Below are 20,561 nucleotides of genomic sequence, written 5' to 3'. Positions count from 1 at the left end.
ACTTCAGCTCAGGTCATGATCTCACAGTTCATGAGTTTGAGCCCATGAGTTCATGAGGTTTGGTACTGTAAGTGCAGATCCCACTTCAAATCCTCTACTCCACCCACCCACCCACCCCCCACCTCCTCTCTGCCCCTACCCCACTGGGCTCTCTCTTAAAAATAGAAAAAAGATGCATTAAAATCAATATTGTCTTTTCATCAATCATATGAGCAGTAAAAGTGTGCAGTAGAGAAGCTCACAAATATAAAAAACACTTCTGTAACACTTACCCTTTCAACTATAATAAATATGTGATAAACACCAAGAAAATGCTTCTTCCAATTCTAGTCTCTAGAAAGATAAACTCTCAGGAAAAGTTAAGGGGATTTCAGAAGACGTTAACCTGATAAAAAGGGAGAGATAAATGATTTCTTTTGTAATATGAAGCCCACTTATTAAGTATCCACAATTTCTTTTCTTTTAGTTTTTTTAATGTTTATTTATTGAGAGAGAGAGACAGAGTGTGAGTGGGGGAGGGACAGAGAGAGAGGAAGACACAGAATGTGAAGCAGGCTCCAGGCTTTGAGCTGTCAGCACAGAGCCCGATGCGGGGCTTGAACTCATGAACCGTGAGATCATGACCTGAGCTGAAGTCGGACGCTTATCCAACTGAGCCACCCAGGTGCCCCAAGTATCCAGAATTTCTGTTGGCCTTTTCCTACTCTGAAATTGCTGGGGAGTTTTTGAGAAGAAATAATGAAGTCCTGTCGTTACTCTTCCAAATGCTTTGGCCAAGATTTCAAGGATATTCAAAGCTATTAGGGGCACCTGGGTGGTTCAGTTGGTTAAGTGTCCAACTTCGGCTCAGGTCATGATCTCGTGGCCCGTGAGTTGGAGCCCCGCATCGGGCTCTGTGCTGACAGTTCAGAGCCTGGAGCCTGTTTCGGATTCTGTGTCTCCCTCTCTCTCTGCCCCTCCTCCACTCGCGCTCTGTCTCCCCCATCTCAAAAATAAATAAACATTAAAAAAAATTAAAAACTATTAGAAGAGGTCTTTAGTGATACAAGTGAAGGAGTTTCCAGTAAGCATTAGAAGTGGGCCCAACTGAAGAGATGTTTGTCAGACATCCCTGAAGTTAACCATCTGAAAGCCTTGGCAAAGGGTCTTATGGGGGGATTCAAAGCCACGTTGGAGGTTGGGGGAGGATACAAAAGGACCCTAAATACAGTGGAACTGCCATTAGATGTCAGGTGACAGGAGAATAGCCACAGTCCAATTGCTACCATCTGAGGCTGCGTTGTTTTCAGGGCTAGAATTCACCCATGATGGTTTTCTAAATACTCTATTGTGACTGGGTATGATAGCTTCCTACTTTACTTCCGCTGCAATAGCTGAGTGGGGCTCCTGTTCTTGGCAGAAATTGGTTCAAAATGCTATCAAGGGAATCTCCAATGGTGAAAAGTATGAAAGTACTTTCTCAGTCCCTGCAGTGGCAGTCAAAATTATCGACAGGCAGACCCTGGCTGTGGATGTCACCACATCAGGCACCTTGCTTAACCCCAGATCGTGCAGAATTGGTAACTTTTAGAATTAAATTACCTCTTGCTCCTGTCACCTACTTTGGTGGTTCCTGTCCATCAAAAATTGCTTTTGTCTCTTGAATACTACTGCTTTTCTGGCTTTTGAGTCCCTTTGATTCCTAGGAATGTGGACACTTTAGCCTTTTGTAATAAATGTAGCTTCCAAGAGATGTCCACTTTGATCTTAAAAATTGCATTTGCCTTCCTGATAATAAAAGAACAGTTACCCAAACAGCTATGAGCAGTGTATCAGCAATTCCATTATCTCTGCAGTCACCTGAATGTGCTCATAAACAGAAAAACATGCTTTAGGCTAAAATTTGCTTCTCTAGATGTAAAGCTTTAAGATACACAGAGTGAATGCAATCTATCTAAATATCTCTCTCATGGACTTTTGTATTTCGAGTGGCTCCTATAAGGGCTGTGTGATTTTCTGTGGAAGGCGGGGAGAGGAGGCTACAAAACAAGAAGAAAGGAACTGAAGAGGAATATGTAAATGCATTGCAAACCCCAGGACTCTTCATACAATATATATGCAAACTTTATCTTTCCATAACAAGTCTATCAAATGTCCTAAGTGGCAAGACCTCCATTCTTACATTTATTGCATTATTTGAGTTTTTAGCAACTAACTATTGACTACAATAGTGTTCTTTTTTTAATTTGCAAATCCTGGGGCACCTGGGTGGCTGAGTCCGTTGAGTGTCCATCTTTGGCTCTGGTCATGATCTCACAGTTACTGAGTTCTAACCCTGCATCAGGCTTTGTGCGGACAGCCTGCTTTGGATTCTGTGTCTCCTCTCTCTCTGGCCCTTGCCCCCCCCAAAATAAATAAACATTAATCCGCAAATCCTGTGAAATTAGTGGGGCATGAGCAGTAATTATTAATGAATTGAAGAAGCAGGCTCTTCCCTGAGCACAGAGAGCCTGACTCGGGGCTTGAACTCATGACTCATGTACTGTGCGATCATGACCTGAGCCGAAGTCAGATGCTTTAACCAATTGAGCCACCCAGGCACGCTTTACCACCCATGTATGCCACTAATTTCCAAAATTAAAAAAAAAAAAAAGGATCTGCACTGGGTATGGTGGTGGCTAACCTTACAGGCTACAAATGCTCATTTATTCTCTCAGAATCCCCTAGGTCCACAGACACATCAGTTTGAATTCAGTGACTCCTCATCTAGGCCTGTTATCTAGCTTAGAAATATGCCAGAGCATGAATAGCAATGCCCTTTGAGGGGTGTGAGTGCAGCTGATACCTAGCCGGACCTCAGAAGTCCATGGATCAAGGCTTGGGCTGACCAGTCAGGAGGAAGGGGGGTTCTTTCTCCTTGGTGGGCACAAAAGCTTTCTTTATTAATGTGAAAAAGAGAACACATTGAGAATAAAGTTACTTGATGCCTGGAATAAGCAACTAGCTTTTCTCAGATCTTACTGATTGCATTAATTGACATTTAAAATTTTAACATCCCACTTGGGTAAATTCCGCTGGGGATTCAGCTGCACCTCGGCTTACTCAGAATTTGAAAGTAAAGATACTCTCTTTTACTCAAAACTTTTTCCACGTGGGTTTTGACCAAATACTGGTCACTCTGAATTTAATCAGAATTAGTAAGGAATAAAACTGACTCCCCATGGAAAATGAGACTGGGCAAACCATGAATTTACTATAGGATGTAAAGAAAGAAAATTCACTTTAAAGTAAAGGTCTTCTCCACTTTCACCTCTTGAGTTGAATCGGGTATTGCTCATCTTGCCTTGTTTTCTGTCCTGTCCCGATGGGGTCACCTTTAACCCTGGACCATTGGTTTGGCAGGGTGGGAGAATTTTTTTTCATACTCTACTTCTCAAGCTAAGTTAAGAATATTGCTGTGATCTCTAAGTAATTGCTTCCAAACTTTTCCTCTTTCCCTCAAAAAATCAAACTGATGCATACACACTACCATAGTATTAGCTGCCTTAAGCCTCAACTTGCAACCAGAGAATTCTCTCTACTGAGGTTTTGAAGTTGTCACCTCAAACTTTTGAGGGGATTAGGCTGCAAAATACATTCATCAGTTGAGTCTAGTGATGAGTTCCAGGAGAGTGAAATAGGACTTTAGCTTTCTGAAACCTCAACCACAAATCTCGCCTGAACTTCATATTATTCCAGAAGCCAGCCAATCTAACCAAATAACCTATCTCATTAAGTCTATGGAATACGTAATACAAAACCTGACATTTATCTAGCATTTCAACGCTATGTAAAACACTTCACTACATTACCTGATTGACCCCTTGTAATAATCCTTGGCACAGGAAAAAAGAGCTATTGTTATTTTTCCAATTTTGCAAATAAAGAGAGAATGAAAAAAATATTAACTAACTAATAAGAGTCACATCAGGACTTCAATCAGCATCTTCATTCATTCATTCAGATTTCAAATTTTAGGTTTAATCAGTCTCTTGGGATTCAAAGCAATGCTTTCTTTCATTCATTCAGACTTTAAATCCTAGAGTTAATCAATACTTTTCCTCTCCTTTGAAGAGAAACTTAGGCACCCATCAAGTAAAATAGTTTTATCAATTAACATCTCATAGTGAGCCTTTAATGAGAGCAAAAAAGGAAACAGATTGCCTCATTCCCTGTACTGTGTTCTTATCGGCAGACCAAACCAGAGCTGATAGGTTGAAAATGTCAGCTTTCAGTTTCTTCCTAATGAAGGGAAATGTCAACAATGCCAGCTTCTGGTCTGTTTATAACAAGATCTAATTCAATATTTGACAACTGCAAAAGGACAAAATGTTTAGGGAAAAATACTGTCAAATTCCTAAATGGTGTCTTAAACACAGAGGGTGAGAATAAAGGAGCAGAAATAGCTCAAGGGTCTTAAAAACTAATTAAAACATTGAATAAAATCAATCTTCCTCAGAAGCCCAGAATGAAACCCCACTGAAGATTTTTTTTAAGTGAAGAAAAATGCTGTAACATAATAGAGATGTTCAGTAGCAAGCTTGTTAATTACTCATCCCTCCCCTCTAATAAAGACCCTTCTCCATAGCTGCTTCTCTGGGCTCTTTGGCCACCATAGTCCTGGGTCTCTGGGGGAATCATGATCTGATAAACCATTCTCACCAAAGGATCATGAGAATACCTCTCCCTTGTCAGATCTGCTCACCAGAGAATGACTTTCTCTCCTCCCTCTCCAGTGGGAATGATCTTTACCTCAGGAAGATGTTCGCTCTTATTTGCTTCTTTTTTCAGCATCCAGCAAATTAATTCCTGAATTAACAGTCACTGCCGTTACTCTACTGGTACGGCCCTGCTCTTCTTTCCTTTGCCCTGCTCTCCAGCTCTCAGGGTTTCTGAGGTGGCTCTGGCTTCTAGATGCCCTTTTTCTGGTTTCTGACCAGGGGTTTGGACTTTTGAAACTTTTGTTTCCGCCACCACTACCAGGAAACATCTTTGAATCACAGGAGACCTGGTGGGTTATACTATTTAGAAAGGAGTTGAAACCTAGTCCTCTATTCTGAAATGGATTTTTATCCCTGTATACCAGTCACTCAAGACCATGTCCCTGTGGGACACCATGCTCTTCTCCACCCAAACCTTACCATGACTTTTGTTCTAACCAGCTCCCATTCTTTTTCTATGGTAACATCTCCTCTTGAACCTTGGACCTCCAACTCTGATTCCTGGCCTTGCTTCGTTACTGTCAGACTAGTCAGCCCCTTCATAGCCAGACTTGAGAATGAATTTTCATCTCCAGCGCTCCTGGGTAGAATCAGCCAATGATGTCTAAACCTCCAGTGCCATCCAATGGTTATCAATAAACCTGGTTTACTGGTTATCAAACAAACCACTTAAGACGCAGCAATGGCTTTCTATGTATCAAAGAATTGTGGAACTCACAATGGGTTGATGACTTTTTTTGTCTATTTACCTATGGCTTCAACCGTTAACTATTTTGCTATGCTTCCAAATGGGTGTCCTGAGACCATTTTTTCTGTCTCATGTGTGATGACTGTTTTCGGTGTCCTTCTCCCCCGATCCCCACCAAGATGTGAGTTGATTCCACCTACATTTACTTCTTATCTAGATTATGTTAGGGATTCTGTGCTCTGTGACATAATCATATTCTGTCCAGATCTCCTATTGGTGGGCCCTCAGCCTTCTTTCACCAAAGTTCTACTAGCATTTATCTGAGGAGAAAACCTCCAGGAATCTGTGAAAGTATTGTCACAGTCCCTTTCCTAGTACCCAAGTTTCAGCAATGTTTACTCTAGCCATGACAACATCACACCAGAATGTGGCAGAACTTAACAGAACTCTCTGCCATCACCTGACTCTCCCCTTCTCTCCTGGAGGACAGGAATACAGAGCCATGGCCCCCACACAGTCAGCTTTGTTTTCTTACTTGAGGCTTTCCAGTTAAAATACCTATTCCAGGGACACCTGGGTGGCTCAGTCAGTTGAGCACCCAACTTCAGCTCAGGTCATGATCTCACTGTTGATGAGCTCGAGCCCCATGTTGGGCTTGGCACTGACCATGCAAAGCCTGCTTGAAATTCTTTCTCTCTCTCTCCCCTCTCTCTGCCATTCCCCCACTTGTGCTTTCTCTCTCTCAAATAAATAAACTTTAAAAAATTATTTAAAAATAAAAATAAATAAAATACCTGCTCTAGGTCTGCTTTCTTCTTCGCTTCCCTCATCCAGGCCACCACTCCTTTTCCCCCTCTAATTATTGCTAATATTGATACTAGAATGGAAACTCCATGAGGTCAGGGAGGACTATCTTATTCAATTTATTCAGCACTGCATCACCTAGTCCCTGTCCACAGTGGGCACTCAATAAATATTCGTTGAATTGATGGAATAAATATTAAGTTCAGGAGAACAAATGGTCTGACAAGGCTGAGTGTAGTTGAAGAAGAGGTGAGTGACACTTTTTCAGAAAAGGATACCAGTGGAGCAAATGCCATGGCACAGTACTTGCTAAGTCACAGTATTTGTAGGGCTTCCCCATAAAGACTTATTTGAATACAATAGAAATTCTGATAGGGGAGTGGCAGAAAATAAAGAAAAATAAATTCTGGTTGAAACCAAACTTCAGGAGGCATTTGTTCTGCACGTAGAAAAAAAGAGAGTTGGTAAAGAAATGTTTAGGAAAAGCTATCTGGTAGCAGAAGGCCTTCCTGGAATAATTTATACTGTAAATGACAGCGTCATTTTTAAAACCACAGTCCAGAAGACAGCAACATCTTTAACAAAGAGACAAGCTCTCAATAAAGTAATGTGATAGGGGCTCCTGGGTGGCTCAGTCGGTTAAGTGTCCGACTTGAGCTCAGGTCATGATCTCATGGCTTGTGGGTTCGAGCCCCGCGTGGGGCTCTGTGATGACAGCTCAGAGCCTGGATTCTCTCTCTCTCTCTCTCTCTCTCTGCCCCTCCCCCACTCGTGTTCTGTCTCTCTCTCTCAAAAAAAATAAATAAATAAACATTAAAAAAAATTTAAAGTAATGTCATTGATCTTTCAATTCTATTTCTAACACTAAGATGCTATAAAAACCCCAGGCTCTCTAGATTCTAGGCAATAACTAGGGCCTGATGGAAGCAGTGCCCTGTGAGGAGATGCTCAAAAGGCCATGCTGGAGCTCAGGACTGGAGGAGTCAGTAGACTTGGTGAAGAGTATAGTCTTAGAACTGGAGAGTAGATAAGCATAACAAGCCTGGGCAACGTGTACAGATCTGAAAGTCTAGGTAAGAAAATGAGCCCTTACGTGTGGTATTCAGAGGAAGCCCTGAAGGCTTACATTGAAAGAAATGATAGGGGTGCCTGGGTGGCTCAGTCATTTAAGCCTCAGACTCTTGATTTCAGCTCAGGCCATGATCTCACATTGAGATCAAGCCCTGCATCAAGCTCCGCAATGGGCATGGAGCCTGCTTAAGATTCTCTCTCTCTCTCTACCCCTCCCCTGCCCTTGCGTAGAGGTGCACACACAGTCGCTCTCAAAAACAAAACAAAACGAAAACAAAAACGAAAAAAGAAATGATGAAAACTGGAGGCTATATCCAGTTTTCCAGTTTACATATATAGAAATTTTGTTTGTTAAGATCACTTCAAATTATTTTTCAAAGAAAGTGGATACATATGGATCACAGTAGCAAAAAAGAGACAAAGCCTAGCTTTGACTCTCTGCAGACGTCTTCTTGGGTGGGTACTCTGTTCCAGATCACGTGGGGCAGGAGGTGAACATCTCAGTCTGATCAGGTTTCTATAACAAAATAACATGGGGCGCCTGTGTGGCTCAGTCGGTTAAGCGTCCGACTTAAGCTCAGGTCACGATCTCGAGGTCCATGAGTTTGAGCCCTGCGTCGGGCTCTGGGCTGATGGCTCAGAGCCTGGAGCCTGCTTCTGATTCTGTGTCTCCCTCTCTCTCTGCCCCTCCCCCGTTCATGCTCTGTCTCTCTCTGTCTCAAAAATAAATAAACGTTAAAACAATTTTTTTAAACAAAATAACATACTTTGGGTGGTTTATAAACAAGAGAAATTTAATTCTCACAGCTCTAGAGACTAGGAAGTCCAATCTCACAGCTCTAGAGACTAGGAAGTTCAAGACCAAGGCACTAGCAGATTTGGTGGTGGTGAGACCCCACTTCCAGGTTCACAGACAGCTGTCTTCTTGCTGTGCCCCCACCCAGCAGAAGGGCAAGGGAGCTCTCTGGTGCCTGTTTCATAAGCGCACTAATCCCTTTCCTCAGGGCTTCATCCTCATGATCTAATCACTTCCCAAACGCCTTACTTGTAAATGGCATCACATTGGGGATGGGTTTCATATGAATTCGGGGGGAGGGGACGCAAACATTCAGTCCATGGCAGTGAGCGTGTGCTCAGAATGAGTCGTATATACAACGGAAAAGATTCAGAAACGAGGCAATTCCTATCTCAATCTTCTAACGTAAAGCAAAAATAAAAAGAAATAAAATGAAAATGAAAAATAGCAATGCATACATTCCCCTTGAGTATAGAGACAAGCAATATTAGAAAAGTAATATACTTGCATTAGCTTACCTCTAACTGAAGTAATTGGTCTTTGTTGTTTGCTGTTCCAGTTTTCTATTTGTTGTCCGGGGGCAGCACCTGCAGTGAGGCCACACTCAGAGAGGCACTGGTTTTAGTCAAGACTATCGTTCCTCCCTTCAAAGAAATAATCAAGCAATGGTCAGAAGGCCAAACGGCAGGGATAAGATCTTTTGGGTTTTTTGGTCTAATAGTTCTTGGGTAGATCCATCTGGAAATATGTTAAGGAGAAGAGAATGTCCCTTCTTGTTTCTCAGAGAGCCAGCAGAAATTGGGGAAAAAATGAACTTTTGAGAAAGGGAGATTATATGGCATAACTCACTGGAGAGGCTAAGTCCCAGGCCATCTGTTCAGGATGGAAAGCCTCATTCTGGCTGGGCAGTGGTGACCTAGAGTCTCCAAGCTACAGTTTCTGACCCAAAAGTGACCAGGAGACACCTTCCAGTTACGAAATTCTATAGCAACACCCAGCTGTCTGTTGTTTCCATTTCTTCCTCCCACACTTTGGCTTGTTCTTCCATCAGTAGGACCTAGAAAGGAAGAGAAAGAGAGAACTTGGCCTAGACCCTGCTTATGGAATCAGCTGAGCCAGAGCAGGGGAGCAGAAGATTCACAAGGCCAGAGAGCTCTCCAGGCTGCACTAGACTGCAGGGAAAACTTATCCCGAGTTTCCAGAAGTGGGACACGAAGGAAGAAATTGAGTAAAGAAGGGTCAGTTAGAAGTATAAATGAGACAAAAAAAAAAAAAAAAAAGAATTACATCATTAGCCAGAAAAGAGGAAGCAGGCCTGAATGACATGTAACCCAAGGCAAACTGGGGCAAGGCTGTGTGTGACCAGCAAGAGAGAACTGGGGTCCGCACTTCGGTAAGGCCAATGTGGGAGCAGGCAATATACATCCTGTCCCTCTCCAACTCCACAAGTTTAGAAGCTAGAGAAGAAAACAGATGTGCCAACTATTTTTCATATGTTTAACACTGCTCCAAGAATTAAATTTGAACGTTTTACACTAATAGAAATCACCCTATAGACAATAATTCTGGCATATAGAACAGGTTTCAAACACACAGTCACAACCCAAATGCACGAATGTGTAACCTTCATCCCTGTAACTGAACCTAACAGAGCTGCGGACCCCTGCTTTCATGAGAGCGAGCAGGTTTGCTCCTGATGCATGCAGGGCCCAGGGCAAGAGTGCAAATGAAGGCCCAGCTGGCTTCTGTCTAAACATTTAGAAGTTATAAATCAAACTATCACAGTACTGAATTTTGTTCTATCCTACCACCTTGATAAATATACCCACAAATCAATCCGGAGGGCCAGGTGTACATGTAGAATTCCTCCCAGAAGTTCTACAGGTTGCTGTGGCTGTGTACAGCAATACAGCGACCCGTGGCTAACCTCTTTTTCTTGTTCCACCTTCACTTTGACAGACTGTGGGCACGTACAGGTTGAAGCCCACATGTCCTATTCCATCCACAAAAATAACCATCCTTTGGGCACCCCTCAGCTTAAGGTATAAACTCTAAGCCAAAAAAGGGAATCAAAAAAGAGGATGTCACAAGCCTTAGAAGCAGGCTCAGAACCACATTTGCATGGGGAATAATGCAAACTCCAGTACGTGATTTATAAGACGTGTGCAGGGGTGCATGTCTTAGCCCCAACGGTGGCTCTTCCCATGGGGAGGGAGGGGGACATCCAAAGTTGATCAGAGCATCGACTGTCTTTCCTGGGTCTGAGGTCGCTAGATAGCAGTGAGCCCTTGATCTCCCCAAGATGATGCCTTCTGATCCAGAACTTGGTCTATTACAGGTAAGTGCCCAATCAGTTCTCAATTCAGACACAGTCCATTCAAAAATCAAATTCCCTATCAGGACTGTTTTCCTTTCCAAATTGCTCAGCTCAAAATTTCTTCTCCTCACCTCTCCTCTGGGACTGCATCTTGGTACTAGGGAGATTCATGGTAGGGGATATCTAAAGTTTTATCCTATTTTGCTAGCTTCTGCCGGATTCAGATTGAATGTAGGAGATCTTTAAAAAGAGGCTTTTGGGGGCGCCTGGGTGGCGCAGTCGGTTGAGCGTCCGACTTCAGCCAGGTCACGATCTCGCGGTCCGGGAGTTCGAGCCCCGCGTCAGGCTCTGGGCTGATGGCTCGGAGCCTGGAGCCTGTTTCCGATTCTGTGTCTCCCTCTCTCTCTGCCCCTCCCCCGTTCATGCTCTGTCTCTCTCTGTCCCAGAAATAAATAAACATAAAAAAAAAATTAAAAAGAGGCTTTTGTCCTCACTAGAAACCTTCCTATGGTGTCCACAACTGTCACATCACTGTCACGTCTCTGTCTTGTCTTTTGGCATGAAATGGCTACCCTCCCTTTGACTCAGCTTTATCTAAGTTCCAAGTTCTTGCTAAGTACTAGTCCTGGAGACCCAGTTGCATGCTCTAACTAATCCCTAGTTTTGGTCTGTTTGGCCCCAAACCTCAGAGATGAGTCCCTTTCCTACATTGTGTATATTCTATCTGGGCCTCTAGATTTCAATTCTCATCTACGTACCACTTGTCCCATTTCCCAGACATGCAAGAACATCTGGCTGTCCTCTACACATGTGCAGGTTATGGGAACCTGAAAGTCCCAATCTCATGACCCCAGTCTAACTAACCACATCATACCACCCAGTCATGCCAATAAGCTGCCTCACGTTGGCCCAGGCCCCTCTTCTAGTTTCTGGTAGGCTCCTGCATTCCTTGGCTTACAGATGCATCAGGCCAACCCTCCATCTTCTCCTGGCGTTCTCCTATGTGATCTCACAATGTTTTCCTCTCCAAACATATTAGATGAAGCCTAGGGGAGAAAAGTTACAAAATAAGAAAGCTGAATGCAAGATATTCACCATCCATCTGAATGCATTGTAGAAGCCGAGAACTGGTGGGGAGAAGGAGAGAAACAGGGCTCAGTCCACAAGAAGGTCAGCAAAGGGCACGTCCACCTGTCTCGCTGGCTGTGTCCTTACCACCTCACACAGTGCCTGCTGATAGTAGGTGCTAAATGAGTATTTGTTGGGTAAAGAAACAAGTAGAAAGTCCATAGTTGCAAGGATACCCTGTGCCACATCTGTCCTTCACCCATCTCTGGGGACCTCACCGCAACTCAAGACAGCTCTGCTGTCTACTTTTTAGCCAGCACAATGGCAAAAGAAGTTAAAATATTTATTAGACAGTAAATGGAGATGCAGGGGCTGGGGTCCTCACTAGGGAGATTTTTCTTGCCTCTAGAATGACATTTAAGTGAATTTTTATACACAAACGAATAAATTGTGACTATCTAGTAAACATAACTGAGTAATTGTTAGCTTGTCTTTTCAGAGAATAGTAATAGATATATCCTTTAACAGATTTCTTACTTGCTTACACACTTTTAGCCTTTGCTTCTTGAGAACCAAAATTTTAATCAGGCACACCCTGAAAACTATCCCCTGGCTTCTCTGACATAGAATTCATCTTGGTCTGATGAATATTTTCTTCCAGTTTTATTTAAGAAATTCCCTAGAAGTTATGGATATCTAATCAAAATCTGAGAAACTAAATTAAAGAAACCAATTCTGTAAACTGTGCTGAGTCTAAGAAATTAACTTTGTGGGGCTGAAAGAACTCTTTGAAAGACACTTGCTCCAGTAAATATATGTATGTCTAGCTCTTACACACATTCAAATAAATTTTCTCAATTGAGGTAGCATCAAGAGCCCAGATAATTTCACCTTAACTAACAATACAGTGAATTAAATATAGCGACAAAAAATGCATTAAGGCTAATACGTATACTAAAATAGTGAAAAGAGAATTTTATCTGAAGATCCTCTTTCGGTTGATATTTTCAAGTGCAAAATACAATGGGATTCTTATATAACCATGGCTGAATTTTCCTACCTGAGAAAATGTATCAGAATGATTGGCGGCAAAAAGACGACCCATAGATCAAATCTTTAGAAACACCCTATCTTTTCAATTTGGAATTATTGTAGAAATCTAACCCAGAATGAGACTCCTGTTGCTGTAATGCTAACAGGAGCCTAAAATAAACAAAAGTGCAGTTGGCACAGGTTATTGTTTGTGTTGTACTGCCACCTCCTGGAAAGAAAGGTAAATTGTTTTAAGAGACAGCATTGAGAAAAGGTCAAAATCCTGGGCTTTGCGAAGGAGGTTTTGACTCTTAAGTAATGCACCCTGCAAATGAAGACAAATAACCTCCAGGCCAATGTTCAAAGTGTCCCAAGTTGAAAAAAAGATGTAATAAATCTCGATTGCAGGTAGCCACACTGTGGCATTATTTACAGGTGAGTTAATAGAGTGGCAAAATCTTTCTGATTATCTCCTCTCACAGAGCTCTCCTGAAAGAACAGGAGGACAGAGAAAAGGTAGATCCCAGAGATAAATAGCTGGCAGGAAAGGTGGAAAACAGGATTGGGAATCAAAAGGCTTGAGTTCATTGATTTGTCTTGTGAATAACAAGAGGTTATGCAAGCCCCAGGGGGTGCAGTTAGTACACTTTGATCTAGAACTCCAGCATGGTAAGAGAAAATAGATGCCTTGTCTCTGCTCTCTGACTGCTGATGAAGACAGAGACATAAACACCTACCAACATGATGATTCATCCTAAAGTGGGTACTTGTGCAAACTACTTGGAGTTAATCCAAGTAAATCCAAGTAAATCCTTGGCCAAGAAAATCTGAGTGAGTAAAGCTCTGGGAGGCACCTTGAAAGATCAGCACCCAAAGAGGAAGGTGGTGAGAGAGAGTTCTGGAAAGCAAGAAGAACAAAGGACTTCTTGGGAAATGACACTGTGCAAAAAGCACTAGGGAGAAACAGATGGGAAACAGGAGGGGAGGGCTCTGGTCAGTCGTGAAGGGCCAACGGGAGCCATCACAGGCTTTAAGCATGGCCAGACCCCAGGTTGGTCACTCCCTTAATTTGTATTCTTGGAAAATTACTTCTTTGGACCTGCTCGATAAAACACGACAGTATTGACCTTGATGGTTGCTGCAGTCCTATAGCCATTGCACTGAGGTGCAATTCTGAGCACAAAAAAAGTCTAAAGTGAGATGAGGTTGTCTTTCAAAAAACTTTTCACTTGTGAGTGAGTATATACATATCAGAGGAAATGTTAATATACCCCATCTCCCCAACCTTAGAACCCACGAGAAAAACCCAAGCAAAGATTTAAAAAATTACATATCACCTTTACAAAAATGCCTTTTGTCATTTGTTGAGCCAGTTAATGCCCTACACATTTAGCTTTTTTAAGGTTTATTTATTTATTTCGAGGGAAAGAGAATACAAGCGGGGAAGAGGCAGAGAGAGAGAATCCCAAGCTGACTCTGAGCTGCCAGCGCAGAGCCCAACATGGGGCTCCATCTCACAAACCATGAGATCGCGACCTGAGCCGAAATCAACAGTGGATGCTTAACCAAGTGAGCCACCCAGGCGCCCTGATGTTTAGCTTTTGTTGACTTTAGTCCTCACAATGATCTTTTCACTAAAACTTATCTGCATTTAACTGAGGAGAAAATGGCGGCTCATGAAAGTTGAGTAACTTGCTCAAGGTCACCACTTACTTAAGTGGCAGCAGTGAGATGTGCATCTAGATCTGTCTGACACCACTCCACCACAGCAGTGCGGCTCTCAGATGCCTATTTACCTGTAACACAAAATCAGATGTTTCAAAGAACAAAGTGGGAATTGTGGGAAGTTAATTACTTACTCCCAGGTCTTCAACAAGATGAAACTGGGATTTTCAACAGACATAGAGTGAAGTTCCACCAATGTGCATTTCCTCTATCGCTAGCTGGCTAAAATATTTTAAGTTGGACCATCCTAATGCTTTTGAGACTCTAAAGGGCTTTCTAGTTGAACGTTTTTTACTATCTCTACCAGTAACAAACTCTGATTTAAAGGTCTGTATCTGTGATAAAGCTTAAATTACCACCAGTCTCTAAGCTGCAAAGAAGTGTAACTATACAGGTTCAAAAACGCCTCTCCTAAGAGTCTACATTTGCTGAGCAGAACTAACCTTGGGCCAGTCCACAGGAAGCTGGCTTCCTCAGTTAGTGCATAACTCAGGCCCAGCATTGGACAAGTACCCCTCCCTGACCTACTTCCATCCTATCAGTTCTGTTGGTTAGAGTGGAATTTTGGGCCTTGTTTCCATGGAAACAATACCTTATTACATGGGGTGCCTGTGTGGCTCAGTCAGTTGAGCATCTGACTCTTGATTTCAGCTCGGGTCATGATCTCAAGGTTCGTGGGATCAAAGCCAGCATCAGGCTTTATGGTGACAGCACAGAGCCTGCTTGGGAGTCTCTCTCTCCCTTTCTCTCTGTCCCTCCCCTGCTCTTTCTCTCGCTCTCAAAATAAATAAACTTAAAAAATAAAATAAAATAAATTGAAACCATACCTTCAAGGAGACAGGATAAGATCAGCCTTAGCTGGGATGTTAAGGAAGTACTTCCTCCTCCTTATTCCCCTCCCACATCCTACTTCTTCATTCCCACACCTACCAAATAACCACCTATACTTTGGCTGATGAAACCCCAAATGTTCCATGAGGAACCCAGCCTGTGCCACTCATCTATTCAGTATGAGGTCATGTTTCTCCTCATCCATGAAAATTTCCATTCCTTTAATAAGATAACACTAAACAGGGTATTTGATGTTACATTTTTTTTGTTTAAATTAATTCAGACTAAAATATGCATCTCTAAAGGAACCTTTTACTTTCTAGAACATGGATGCTTAGTCAGCCAAACGAATCTTTCTGAGCACATCTGGAGGCATAGAGAGGATATGCATGTTTCCATAGGTATTTTCTCAAGGATGCCAATGTTTTTTTTTCAGATACTGCCAAAGGAAATGCCATAACGTTATTCCAAATAATATTCAAAATACAATTGATATTATTAATAATGGTACCTTACATTTGTCTGGCATTTACAGGTTACAAAGTAATTTCATGTGTATTATAATATCCACTTTACACAAGAGGAAACAGGTAACTAATGTCCTGCTCGAAGTCACGTGGTCAACAAGATATTGAAGCAGAAGCAAAATCAAGAACTTGTAACTCTAAGCTTTTTTTCATTCATCAGAAATGCTATTTAACAAATGTTCTAAAGGGAAAGCCGGAGAATCTGATGTGAAATGTGTCACTCAAAACCAGGAAAAGAGGAAAATGGGCTGTACCCAAAGTCACCTTCTAACCATCTTGGCATCCTGTGTGCTTAGTTCAGGACCTTTCTATTCCAAGTAAGCAAAACTCAGCTCAGGCCAGCCTCAGTAGAAAGGGGACTCCATGGACTCACATAACCCAGTTGTAGGAAGGACAAGGACCTCACTTCCACAATGGCTGGACCTGGGCCTTAAACACCATCTGGACTCACTTCTGTCTCTGGTCTCAGCTTCTCTCATCTGTGTGGCTCCATTTTCCCAGGCCACCAGACAGCAGAGAAAGGTGGCCATAGATAGTATTTGTCTCACCACATTACAAAAGACTTGACTTGTCCTAGACTGAATCATGGTTGCTCTGCCCCAATCATTGCCACCAGGGTGGATTGGCAGCCCCATAGAGCCACGTGTGTGTGTGTGTGTGTGTGTGTGTGTGTGTGTGTTGGGGTGTTACCCATTAGGCCTGGGGTGTGCTTGTGGGCAGATACAATAACAAATATCTGTTATGCCTGGATAATCAGACTCTAAGCTGGATATTGTGTACAGGTTTGTCAATAGGTCAATTTTTTTTATTAAAATGCCCGATATTTTCTCTTCTTCATATCTGGATTTCTTAGGTTCATAGTCTGTGGGAAAATTGTGATGTAAGGGAGAAATTGTAACCATTTGTCATTCAAAGATACTGCTGTCAGTAGATACCAGAGACTAGTAAGTTGAAGAGAAACTCGAGAAGGCATCTTTTCTTGTCACCCATTTGTGTTCCAGACAGGATAGGCTAAGGATGCCAGAGTTGATGAAACCTGCCATCGTAACCTGAGAATCACTTTAGACAGCACCCTTCATCCTGGCTTTCATCCCCTGGCTCCTCTTTCCCTCACACTTGAGCCCCATCAAGGTTAGTAAGAAGGACTGAGTTGAGCAGGTACCATCATTTACAACTAGTGTGACTGTAGGTCATCATTCTCTCCCCTGAGGAAAAGCTCTAATACTCATCCCCATTCAATAGTAACAGAACATCAAAAAGAACTTTTCCCGATATCTTGGAATAAGAGTTAAAACAAAGCCTCAAAACTGGAGGTTTTTTTTATTATCAGTGGATAACAAAACTGTTCTTGCTACAGAGAGATGCTAAATATCTATGAGAAAGGGGAGGAGTCTGCTCTTCCAGCCCCCAATTTAAAAGGACCCCAGGGAAGCCCTTGAAGGCATTGAGGAGAGGAATTACCCTCCATTTAGATCCTGCTGGGTTATAGAAAAGCATCTGTCCATTCTGGGTTACCTCTGGATTGGAGAGTAAAAGTGTTTCCAAGAGAGCGTCAGCCAGCCCGGAAGCACAGAGGCATAGGTAAAGACAGACTGGTGTCTGGTCTTGTGTGGAGCAGTGTAATGGCTGGAGTGCAGAGGTAGCTGCCCATGACAGCATGATACGAATGGACAAGCGAAGGAGAGGCCTGTGCTTTGGCTACTTCTGCCATTTGTCAGGACGAGGATAAGGAGATATCCCATAGGTCAAGTAGGTAAAGAACCAGGCTTGAAATTCCCAGGGGCGCCTGGGTGGCTCAGTTGGTTGAGCGTCCGACTTCAGCCTAGGTCATGATCTCACGGTCCGTGGGTTCGAGCCCCGCATCGGGCTCTGTGCTGATAGCTCAGAGCCCGGAGCCTGTTTCAGATTCTGTGTCTCCCTCTCTCTCTGACCCTCTCCTGTTCATGCTCTGTCTCTCTCTGTCTCAAAAATAAATAAACATTAAAAAAAATTTTTTTTAAAAGAAATTCCTTTGAACCACACTATTCCAGGGGAACTGCCTGCCCAGGAAAGAAAGAGATGGGTTGCACTTCCAAAGCAGGAGTTAAGAGAGGTGATCCCAAGAGATCAGTCTGGTGTCATAAGAGCACACTTGTCTGAGTGGGTAACACCCCCCTACAGGCACACACGCATGAACACACACGCACACAAACATGCATGTGCACCTCAGGGAGGGCCAGTGTTTGGGCATCTACCATGACAGAAGACACCCAACAACAAACCAAGTACCAGCCGGCCGGGGCCATTGGCCTTTTTCCTCTGATCGCTCCTTGTCCAACCTGGGAAAGCCAGGAGCAAAGTGAAGAGAGAAGGTAAAACAAGGAGAATGAAAAGATAATGCTCTCTACCTTCTTCATGGCTTGTTCCAGAACCACCAATGAGATGTGTTTTCAGGGGGAAGAAAGGAGGAGCTTTGAATTGGGTGAAAAATTAAAGGTTTTACATCTGATTGAATGAGATTTTATGTGTGTGTATGTGTACCTGAAGAAGAAACTGCTCTTCTGCCTGAATTCTCCTAGAGCCAAAGATCTGGGACCTGCTCAAGATGTCACAGACAGGACGATGACCTGGCAAAACGTGCTTGAAAGCAGTGATGGGAGAGTAAATAAAGCAGTTTCCTGATTGTTCACACCAAGTTCGCACTGATCGATAAGCTGTCTGTGCTGCATTTCATCTTTAATTATGTAGTGAAAGGGTTTTCTCTTGGTAAAGGAATTTATAGCAGACTGAGCATGTGGGAGAAAGATTGATTACTCACAAAATAATATGTGACGACAGCTACTTCACATAACCTGGTGCTAGAAACTCCAGCTGGGGAATCTTGATGCTTGATTTGGACCTTGAGGGACTAAGGGATCTTGAAAATGTGGATGGAAAAGATGAAGCCAGTCCAGCTGTAGGCAATATCATGAGTAGAGCCGTGGAGATAGGTCCAGGCAAAGATGAATTACCCAGTTAGACCCCAGTGTTACCTCCATGGGGAGTTGTTGTCAGTGTTAAAACCAAAATCATAGTGTAGAGTCCACCTATGGTATGTATAAATCTAATCTTAAAACTTTAGATTTTATTCTTTAAATAAAACCCAAAGGAGGTTTTTGAGCAGCAGACTACATGATCCTATCTGTGTTTTTAGGAAAATAACTCTGGCAACGGGGTAGAGACTCCAGGATGTTTGGAGTGGAAACAAACCGAAGGTACTTAGATTGGCTAAGAGTGTAATGAGACACAAAATTATTTCTGTGGCTCTAGAAATGGGACAAATGAGCATAAGAGAGAAATTAGAGATCAAGTAGACAGAACTGATCATGACTTCCCTTCATAGACTTGTCTCCATGAATGTATGATTCCATGAATATATGACATCCACAGAAATCACCTCGTTCCCTGAGGAAGCTTAGGACCTCAGGGGACCAGCTATGCTCTGTTGACACCCCAAAGCTCAGCTAGGCTAATGGTGAGTCAACTCTACCTGGTAATGAGGCCTTGGCAGTTGTGGCCACTGTTCCCTCAGGAGTAGTAGGGTCACCTCTCCTGCCTGGCAATGCCAAGGGCAGAAACAACTGTCTCCCTCCTCCAGCCCCCAGAAGAACTGGAGAGGATCTCTATTCCAGCTCCTGGTTACCAGGTAGACAGTAGGAGGCTGCCCCCACTTTGGTGCTTCACAGCCCTTCAGTACTTCTCCAATGATGGACAGAAAAGGGAAATTGTTGGAATGAATGTTGCTTGTGATAAATCTTTCCTCACCTGGAGAAGTTCTTGTGATGACCACAACCAGAAAAGAGCATGATCTCACAAGCTGTCGGTTTCCATTTCCCTGTTCACACTCAGTGAAACTCCTCAGTGGATATTCTTGTGGGGACTGGGGAAGTTTCCTAAGTAGTCTTCCAAAATAAAACTCTGACTTCATGCTGTGCCCTCTCCAAAGCCTGATTATATCAGCCTGTGTTTGGGGAATGACTGTCAGTTACCCTTGCTTCCTAGGAGTTGTGGCAGTTAGATCAAATTGGATACAGAAGCCCAGACATCCTGAAGAGGAGAGAAATCAATGTAAATAAGTGTAATTTCTAAATAAAATATGCTTTTACCTAATTGAAAAGTCATTATCAATTAGTCAAATACAATTTTAATCAGACATGAATGATTGAGGAATTCTATATTCAGAGGAAGAACATGGGTTGGCATTTTTAAAACCCTCATGTCTCATGCCATTAACCTTGAAACCCTTTTACCAGGTAACTGAGGTGTGAGTTTTAATTCCCAGTATCAAACCAAGAATAAAATTATTTTAATTATGGTCAACTGGGTAAGGAACATTGACGGTCTAATTGCTAAGCGGTAATTCTGTATTCTGTCCCTGGGAGACAACACCTGAGCCAAATGCTTCAATAATTCATTAAAGCACTTCCCTATGCATCAATTAGCAAATCATGTGCCTTGATTACTTTACTTAGGGAAAGTTACCCTTGTGAAAAAGACTTTTACCAATCATCAAAACACGAGAAAAAAAAAACCCTCTAATCTATCCTACGTTTGATTTTCATAGGAAGAATATAAAATCTTACAATGGCTCTATTATCTAGGGTGCAAATGCCAAAAGCAATCTGCAAGATAATTACAAGGGGTGCAGCCTGACCAACTTTATGCACAATTGGGAGGTAGGTAGGCTTGGGGTTCCTACCTTTCTCATTTTTGTTTTTGGCAATAGTTTAATGAATTGTTTCAAGTTCCTTTAAACCTCAAAACATTTCTGATTCAGGATCACATTTGTATCATCTCTATGTCCCCATGTTGCCAAACTAAATGCTTTGAATTTATAGCAGATCATAAATTGATGTCTTTTCCATGTCATTCATGACTTTGATTACTGACAGTTATTTTTGTATTTATAGTGTTTTACCCAAAATACCAAAGTAAAAAAGATATT

At 42.5% G+C, this 20,561-nt stretch overlaps 1 protein-coding gene across 1 annotated transcript in view; it reads left to right on the top strand.

Moving 5' to 3' along the window:
• The window catches only part of GALNTL6 (polypeptide N-acetylgalactosaminyltransferase like 6), a 1,204,077-nt gene that overhangs the window by 978,141 nt on the left and 205,375 nt on the right, over positions 1-20,561 (top strand). The gene's annotated exons all lie outside the window — the stretch shown is intronic.

Source organism: Prionailurus viverrinus, chromosome B1 (genome assembly GCF_022837055.1).
Source record: "Prionailurus viverrinus isolate Anna chromosome B1, UM_Priviv_1.0, whole genome shotgun sequence".
Lineage (NCBI taxonomy): Eukaryota > Metazoa > Chordata > Mammalia > Carnivora > Felidae > Prionailurus > Prionailurus viverrinus.
Note: the sequence above shows the minus strand (reverse complement) of the source record. Positions and strands in the feature narration are given on the sequence as shown.